At 44.0% G+C, this 9,975-nt stretch overlaps 1 protein-coding gene across 1 annotated transcript in view; it reads right to left on the reverse strand.

Annotated features, from left to right (window-relative positions):
- LOC143776123 (uncharacterized) overlaps positions 1 to 9,975 on the reverse strand; it is a 152,089-nt gene that overhangs the window by 123,996 nt on the left and 18,118 nt on the right. The window lies entirely within an intron of this gene.

The raw sequence follows: 9,975 nt of genomic DNA on the forward strand, positions 1-9,975 counted from the left end.
ACGCCGATACCCCATATGTGGGGGGAACCACTGTTTTGGCGCGTGGCAGAGCTCGGAAGGGAAGGAGCGCCGTTTGACTTTTCAATGCAAAATTGGCTGGAATTGAGATGGGCCGCCATGTCGCGTTTGGAGAGCCCCTGATGTGCCTAAACATTGAAAAACCCCCACAAGTGACACCATTTTGGAAAGTAGACCCCCTAAGGAACTTATCTAGATGTGTGGTCAGCACTTTGACCCACCAAGTGCTTCACAGAAGTTTATAATGTAGAGCCGTAAAAATAAAAAATCATATTTTTTCACAAAAATGATCTTTTCACCCCCAATTTTTTATTTTCCCAAGGGTAACAGGAGAAATTTGACACCATAAGTTGTTGTGCAATTTGTCCTGAGTATGCTGATGGCAGAGCTCGGAAGGGAAGGAACGCTGTTTGACTTTTCAATGCAAAATTGACTAGAATTGAGATAGGACGCCATGTCACGTTTGGAGAGCCCCTGCTGTGCCTAAACAGTGGAAACCCCCCACAAGTGACACCATTTTGGAAACTTATCTAGATGTGTTGTGAGAACTTTGAACCCCCAAGTGTTTCACTAGTTTAGAACGCAGAGCAGTGAAAGTAAAAAATCTTTTTTTTTTCCACAAAAATAATATTTTAGCCCCCAGTTTTGTATTTTCCCAAGGGTAACAGGAAAAATTGGACCCCAAAAGTTGTTGTCCAATTTGTCCTAAATACGCTGATACCCCATATGTAGGCGGGAACCACTGTTTGGGCATACAGGGGAGTTCGGAATGGAAGAACTGTTTTTTCAACGCAGAATTGGCTGGAATTAAGATCGGACGCCATGTCGCATTTGGAGAGTCCCTGATGTGCCTAAACAGTGGAAACCCCCAATTCTAACTCCAACCTCAACCCCAACACACTCCTAACCCTAATCCCAACCCTAACCATAACCCTACCACACCCCTAAGCCGAACATGCCCCTAACCCTAATCCCAACCCTAACAACACCCCTAACCCCAACACACCCCTAACCCTAATCCCAACCCTAACCACACCCCTAACCCCAACACACCCCTAACCCCAACACACCCCTAACCCTAATCCCAACCCTAACCACACCCCTAACCCCAACACACCCCTAACCCCAACACACCCCTAACCCTAATCCCAGCCCTAACCACACCCCTAACTTCAATCTATGGGGTATTGTCAAGAGGAAGATGAGAGACACCAGACCCAACAATGCAGACGAGCTGAAGGCTGCTATCAAAGCAACCTGGGTTTCCATAACACTTCAGCAATCCCTCGCCTCCATGCCATGCCACATTGATGCAGTAGTTGATGCAAAAGGAGTCCTGACCAAATATTGAGTACATTTACTGAACATACATTTCAGTAGGCCAACAATTCAGATTTTAAAATCATTTTTCAAGCTGGTGTTATAAAGTATTCTAATTTACTGAGATAATGACTTTTGGGTTTTCATTGGCTGTGAGCTGTAATCATAAACATTAACAGAAATAAACACTTGAAATACTTTGTAATGACTCTATATAATACATGAGTTTCACTTTTTGTATTGAAGAACTGAAATAAATTAACTTTTTGATGATATTTTAATTTTGTGAGAATCACCTGTGTATGCCATATTAATAGTTGAATAGATCAAATGCGGTGACAGATTACCTTCAAGAGATCACAAGTGAAGTATTCTGCTTTAGTGATTACGTTCATAATATATTTTATTTATGCTTACTTATATAAATAAAATAGAAAATACATTTAACACAAAAAAATAGTAAATACATGATTCATTTTAACTGTTCAATCAACAAGCAAAATAGCTAAGCTAGTTTGACTTTCTACTGCGTCCCAAAGCAACCTCTGAACTGGGATCCATACATAGAGCCCAAGATTCTAGAGATCTTATTAGTAATACATGATCTCAGATGTAGCATATTGTAGCATCTAAATATATTGCTATTACTATGCATTTTATATTACTTTCTACATAAAGGGTAGGAACCCTACACACACAACTGCTGGTATGCAACCAATTAGACAAACGGTTCCTCATTCTACTACCCATTAAGCTGAGGAAAGAGAACTTTATACAAGAACTATATAACTTACATTGAGAAGATCCAAGTAATAGCGCTAAAGAGATCTGCGTGTGGTGGTAGAGCAGGGGAGCATTGCTCAGTACACAGTGCTTGTCCTGCAGAGTTTGGAGGGTTGTTGCTTGGTTACACAGCCATTCAACCTGGCTGTGGATTTAGTTTCTACACTACATACTGGCTCTTTGTGTTATTATGAAGTACCTGCTCTCAGATCCCAGAGACTTTCTTCATGGAGAATAAAAGATGCACACAGCTGATTTTTAGTTTATGGTAATATAATAGATTGCATAAAATATGCATAAAGCTCTGCTGACACAGCTTTTTGAGGTCAATGATCAGCCAGTTTGTTTGAAACAGTTGCCAGGAATATTCTAATTTGTGACAGTATTCCTATGCAGTTGAACACATCTGATAATTACTGTTTTTCTTCAATAGAGTTGAAGCAATGACAAGCATACAAGACAAACTTATGCCAAAAGGACATCTTGGTGTATTAAATTTGGTGAAATGTCCTTACTTACTAATGTGTAATTTTTAAAGGGAACCAGGCAGCAGGATTTACTTCTAGTAATTAAGTACAGGGCTGTCTTTGTTATTTAAAGGGAATCTTTCAGAAACTTTTACTCCTCCCCCCAAACCATTAATATAATCGTGTTGTCTTTAAATCAGGGGTGCACAATATTTTTGGTCCAAGAGCCACATTCCCATACTGAACTAATCCCAAGGGCAGCACATTTTTTTTTTATAGGGGTACTTACATGAATACATAACCAAAACCACAATCAGTACATTAAGGCTATGTATGCACGTTGTGTATTTGCTTGCAGAAATTTCTTCAAGGTTTCTGCATCTCTTGGCAGAAAAATGTAGTTGGTAATACGTGCATTTTTTTATGCGTTTTTTCAGGCGTTTTTGTAAATCCATAGAGCTAAATATAGTAAAAAAAATAGAATTGTGATGTAATTTCCTTGTTCAACCTCTTTAGCAAGATACCCTCATTAATATTAAATAAAGACACACACACACACACCAGCCTATGTAGTAACATTAACATAATTAACCTACATATGCTGTAACAAAAAAGCAACTGTCAGAAATCTGCTTGAAATGCAATATCTGTTTATTTTTCAAAAATTAAAAAAAAATTGTGTGGGCTCCCGCATAATTTTATTAACCAGCCGAGGGAAAGCTGACAGCTGAGGGCAGATGTCAATATTCTGGGAAGGAGACTATAAGCAAAAGTTCCCAGGCTATTAATACCAGCTCACAGCTGTTTGCTTAGCCTTTACTGGCTACTTTACAGAGGAACCCCAGAAAAAAATTGACATGGGATCCCCCTATAAAATCGAACCAGCAAAGGCTAGGCAGACAGCTGCGGGCTGATAGTAATAGCCTGGGAAGGGGCCATAGATATTGGCATCCCCCCAGGCTAAAAATATCATCTTTCAGCAGCCTGTCATGATTCCCCAATGGCATGGGAACATCAGAAACACAAAATAACAGACTAGCCCTCGGGTGATGGAAACTCAAGCTGACCGTGACCTAAATCTACCACACAACTAACAGTAGCCAGGAAGCATTCCTACGGCTGCCTAGATGCCATGCGCCAGCCGGAGAACTAACTACGCCTAGAAGAGGAACAGACCTGGCTTACCTCTAGTGAAATTCCCCAAAGATGATAGTAGCCCCCACATATATTAACGGTGAGTTCAGAGGAAAAGACATACACAGTATGAAGGTAGATTTAGCAAAGCGAGGTCCACTTACTAGATAGAGGAAGGATACAAAAGAGGACTTCACGGTCAGCTGAAAAACCCTTTCAAAAACCCATCCTGAAATTACTTTAAGACTCCTGTGTCAACTCATGACACAGGAGTGGCAATTTCAGTCCACAAGAGCTTCCAGTAACAGGAAATGACAAACTGTAAACTGGACAAAAAATACAAAACAAAAAGGACAAGAGTCCACTTAGCTGATCAGCAGACTGGTAGCAGGAACATGCAACTGAAAGACTCAAGTTACAATGATGACCGGCAAGGAAGTGACTGGAGAGCAAGGCTAAATAGGGAACTCCCAAAACTGATGGAAGCAGGTGAGCTGAGGCAGAAAAGAACACACAAGTCTCCAGTACCACCAGCCACCACTAGGGGAGCCCAAAAAGCGGATCACAACAGTACCCCCCCCTTAAGGAGGGGGCACCGAACCCTCACAAGAACCGCCAGGGCGACCTGGATGAGCCCTATGAAAGGCACGAACCAAATCCGAGGCATGAACATCAGAGGCAGTTACCCAAGAATTATCTTCCTGACCATAGCCCTTCCATTTAACCAGATACTGGAGTCTCCGCCTGGAAATACGGGAGTCCAAGATCTTCTCTATAACGTACTCCAATTCACCCTCAACCAGCACAGGAGCAGGAGGCTCAGCAGAAGGAACCACCGGCACCTCGTATCTCCGCAACAACGACCGATGGAACACATTATGGATAGCGAAAGATGCCGGGAGGTCCAAACGAAAGGAAACAGGGTTAATAATCTCCAAAATCCTATAGGGACCGATGAACCGAGGCTTAAACTTAGGAGAAGAAACCCTCATCGGGACAAAACGGGAAGACAACCACACCAAGTCTCCAACACGAAGGCGAGGACCAACCCGACGCTGGCGGTTAGCAAACCGCTGAGTCCTCTCCTGGGACAAATTCAAATTGTCCACCACTTGTTCCCAAATCCGATACAACCGATCCACCACAGCATCTACTCCAGGACAATCCGAAGACTCCGCCTGACCAGAAGAAAAACGGGGATGAAACCCCGAATTGCAAAAGAAAGGGGAAACCAAAGTGGCCGAACTAGCCCGATTATTAAGAGCAAACTCCGCCAACGGCAAAAAGGCAACCCAATCATCCTGATCCGCAGACACAAAACACCTCAAATACGTCTCCAAAGTCTGATTAGTTCGCTCCGTCTGGCCATTAGTCTGAGGATGGAAGGCAGACGAAAAAGACAAATCAATGCCCAACCTGGCACAGAATGCCCGCCAAAATCTAGAAACGAACTGGGTACCCCTATCAGAAACGATATTTTCAGGAATACCATGCAAGCGAACCACATTTTGAAAAAACAAAGGAACCAACTCAGACGAGGAAGGCAACTTCGGCAATGGCACCAAATGAACCATCTTAGAAAAACGGTCACACACCACCCAGATAACAGACATCCTCTGAGAGACAGGAAGATCAGAAATAAAGTCCATCGAGATGTGCGTCCAAGGCCTCTTCGGAATAGGCAAGGGCAACAACAACCCGCTAGCCCTAGAACAACAAGGCTTGGCCCGAGCACACACTTCACAAGACTGCACAAAAACACGCACATCTCGAGACAGAGATGGCCACCAGAAGGATCTAGCCACCAAATCCCTGGTACCAAAAATTCCAGGATGACCCGCCAGCGTAGAAGAATGAACCTCCGAGATGACTCTACTGGTCCAATCATCAGGAACAAACAGTCTACCAGGTGGACAGCGATCAGGTCTATCCGCCTGAAACTCTTGCAAAGCACGTCGCAGATCTGGGGAAATAGCGGATAATATCACCCCATCCTTAAGGATACCTGTAGGTTCCGAATCACCAGGGGAATCAGGCTCAAAACTCCTAGAAAGGGCATCTGCCTTCACATTCTTAGAACCTGGTAGATATGAGACCACAAAATTAAACCGAGAGAAAAACAACGACCAGCGCGCCTGTCTAGGATTCAGGCGCCTGGCAGACTCAAGATAAATCAGATTCTTGTGATCAGTCAAAACCACCACCTGATGTCTAGCACCCTCAAGCCAATGACGCCACTCCTCAAATGCCCACTTCATGGCCAAAAGCTCCCGATTACCGACATCATAATTTCTTTCGGCGGCAGAAAATTTTAGAGAAAAGAACGCACAAGGTCTCATCACTGAGCAATCGGAACTTTTCTGCGACAAAACCGCCCCGCTCCGATCTCGGAAGCATCGACCTCAACCTGAAAGGGGAGAGAGACATCAGGCTGGCGCAACACAGGGGCAGACGAAAAGCGGCGCTTAAGTTCCCGAAAGGCCTCCACAGCGGCAGAGGACCAATTGGCAACATCAGCACCCTTCTTAGTCAAATCCGTAAGAGGCTTAGCAACACCAGAAAAACCAGTTATAAATCGACGATAAAAATTAGCAAAGCCCAAGAACTTCTGAAGGCCCTTTAGAGAAGTAGGCTGCGTCCAGTCACAAATAGCCCGAACCTTGACAGGGTCCATCTCAACAGAAGAAGGGGAAAAAATGTACCCTAAAAAGGAAATCTTTTGAACCCCAAAAACACACTTAGAACCCTTTACACACAGAGAATTCTCCCGCAAGACCTGAAAAACCCTCCTGACCTGCTGAACATGAGACTCCCAGTCCTCAGAAAAAATCAAAATATCGTCCAAATACACAATCATAAATTTATCCAGATATTCACGGAAAATATCATGCATAAAGGACTGAAAAACTGAAGGTGCATTAGAAAGGCCGAAAGGCATTACTAAATACTCAAAGTGGCCCTCAGGCGTATTAAATGCGGTTTTCCACTCATCCCCTTGCTTAATTCGCACCAAATTATACGCCCCACGGAGATCAATCTTGGAGAACCACTTAGCCCCCCTTATGCGAGCAAACAAATCAGTAAGCAGCGGCAACGGATACTGATATTTGACAGTAATTTTATTCAGGAGTCGATAATCAATACAAGGCCTCAGCGAGCCATCCTTTTTAGAGACAAAGAAAAACCCAGCTCCTAAAGGTGATGAAGAAGGACGAATATGTCCCTTTTCCAGGGACTCCTTAACATACTCTCGCATGGCAGCATGCTCAGGTACAGATAGGTTAAACAAACGACCCTTTGGAAATTTACTGCCTGGAATCAGATCTATGGCGCAATCACACTCTCTGTGGGGAGGGAGAGAACCAATTTTAGGCTCTTCAAAAATATCCCCAAAATCCGACAAAAATGCCGGAACCTCAGAGGGAATAGATGACGAGATAGAAACCAAAGGTATGTCCCCATGAGCCCCCCGACAGCCCCAGCTTAACACAGACATAGTTTTCCAGTCCAGTACTGGGTTATGAGATTGCAACCATGGTAATCCAAGCACTAACACATCATGTAAATTATGCAACACGAGGAAGCGAATCATCTCCTGATGGTCTGGAGTCATACGCATAGTCACTTGCGTCCAGAACTGTGGTCTATTACAAGCCAGAGGTGTAGAATCAATACCCTTCAGAGGTATAGGAACTTCCAGAGGCTCCAAATCAAACCCACAGCGCCTGGCGAAGGACCAATCCATGAGACTCAGAGCGGCGCCAGAGTCCACATAGGCATCCACGGTAATAACTGATAATGAACAAATCAGAGTTACAGACAGAAGAAATTTAGACTGTAAAGTGCCAATAGAAACAGACTTGTCAACCTTCCTAGTACGTTTAGAGCATGCTGATATAACATGCGCGGAATCACCACAGTAGAAGCACAAGCCATTTTTGCGCCTATAATTCTGCCGCTCGCTTCTTGACAGAATTCTGTCACATTGCATTTTCTCTGGCGTCCCTTCAGAAGATACCGCCAAATGGTGCACGGGTTTGCGCTCCCGCAAACGCCGATCAATCTGAATCGCCATTGTGATGGACTCATTCAGACCTGTGGGCGTAGGAAACCCCACCATGACATCCTTAACGGCATCAGAAAGGCCTTCTCTGAAAATTGCCGCTAGGGCACACTCATTCCACTGAGTAAGCACAGACCATTTACGAAATTTTTGGCAGTATATCTCAGCTTCATCTTGCCCTTGAGACAGGGCTATTAAAGCTTTTTCAGCTTGAATCTCCAAATTAGGTTCCTCATACAGCAACCCTAAAGCCAGAAAAAACGCATCCACATTGAGCAACGCAGGATCCCCTGGTGTCAATGAAAATGCCCAATTTTGAGGGTCACCTCGCAGCAAAGAAATCACAATCTTAACCTGCTGAACAGGATCTCCAGAGGAGTGAGGTCTGAGAGAAAGGAATAATTTACAATTACATTTGAAATTCAGAAACCGAGATATATCTCCGGAAAATACCTCTGGTGTAGGAATCTTAGGTTCAGAAATAGGAGTACGTATGACATAATCTTGTAAATTCTGAACCTTCGTAGCAAGATTATTTAAACCTGCAGCCAAACTCTGAGAGTCCATCCTTAAACCGGAGAGATCAGAGCCATTCAAGGATTAGAAGGAGAGAAAGGCAAGGCTGTAAATAGAGCAGAAATACAACTGAGCCAACTAAGTAGCAAACATGTGAGGAAAAAAAAAAAAAATCTACAGACTTCTTTTACTCTCCTTTCTTCTGCCAATTACTTTAACAGTGGCCGGTCATACTGTCATGATTCCCCAATGGCATGGGAACATCAGAAACACAAAATAACAGACTAGCCCTCGGGTGATGGAAACTCAAGCTGACCGTGACCTAAATCTACCACACAACTAACAGTAGCCAGGAAGCATTCCTACGGCTGCCTAGATGCCATGCGCCAGCCGGAGAACTAACTACGCCTAGAAGAGGAAGGAACAGACCTGGCTTACCTCTAGTGAAATTCCCCAAAGATGATAGTAGCCCCCACATATATTAACGGTGAGTTCAGAGGAAAAGACATACACAGTATGAAGGTAGATTTAGCAAAGCGAGGTCCACTTACTAGATAGAGGAAGGATACAAAAGAGGACTTCACGGTCAGCTGAAAAACCCTTTCAAAAACCCATCCTGAAATTACTTTAAGACTCCTGTGTCAACTCATGACACAGGAGTGGCAATTTCAGTCCACAAGAGCTTCCAGTAACAGGAAATGACAAACTGTAAACTGGACAAAAAATACAAAACAAAAAGGACAAGAGTCCACTTAGCTGATCAGCAGACTGGTAGCAGGAACATGCAACTGAAAGACTCAGGTTACAATGATGACCGGCAAGGAAGTGACTGGAGAGCAAGGCTAAATAGGGAACTCCCAAAACTGATGGAAGCAGGTGAGCTGAGGCAGAAAAGAACACACAAGTCTCCAGTACCACCAGCCACCACTAGGGGAGCCCAAAAAGCGGATCACAACAGCAGCCCCAGAAATGGCCAACCTTATAGATGCACCAATTCTGGCACTTAGCCTCGCTCTTCCCACTTAACCTCTCATGGCAACTCAGTGATACACTGCGTGAGCGATCATCTCCTGTCAGTGTATCGCCGGCGGCCAGGTGAGATCGACGTGGGACACTCGGTATTAAATGGACTATGGCGGAAAGGTGAGTATATGTTGGTTTATTATTTTTGATTGTTTGCAGGAGACACAGGCATCGAGGATTAGGTGTTCGATGAGTATGTATTTTGTATGTGAATATGTAAATGTATTGATTTTTTTTTAACAATTGAACACAGACGCCGGATGATGAGACTATTCTCCCATCATTGGCTTATACCGTCTGTTATATGTGACAAAACACATAGCCGGATGGGAGTAGTAGTCCCATCAGATGACACCTGGGAACACAAGTCACATGGGTACACAAACACAGACAGCAGACAGACATACACATATATTCTCTGCCCACACACAGAAACACACGCAAATGTGACACCCCAGAGTCCGGTTGCTAAGGTGACATTGCCTCCCTCTAAGGGGTGATGTCATGCCTGGAGGCAAGAAGGAAGGTGCCCATGCCAGGTAACAGTGTACATGTCAATTCCTGCTCCAGGCCAGAAAGGGAGCTTCCTTATAAATTCTGGCCAGCAGGTGGGGTTAGTGAGTCAGAAAAAAGTCAGCTGAGGGAGTAAAC

This window comes from Ranitomeya variabilis, chromosome 5 (genome assembly GCF_051348905.1).
Source record: "Ranitomeya variabilis isolate aRanVar5 chromosome 5, aRanVar5.hap1, whole genome shotgun sequence".
Classification (NCBI taxonomy): Eukaryota; Metazoa; Chordata; class Amphibia; order Anura; family Dendrobatidae; genus Ranitomeya; species Ranitomeya variabilis.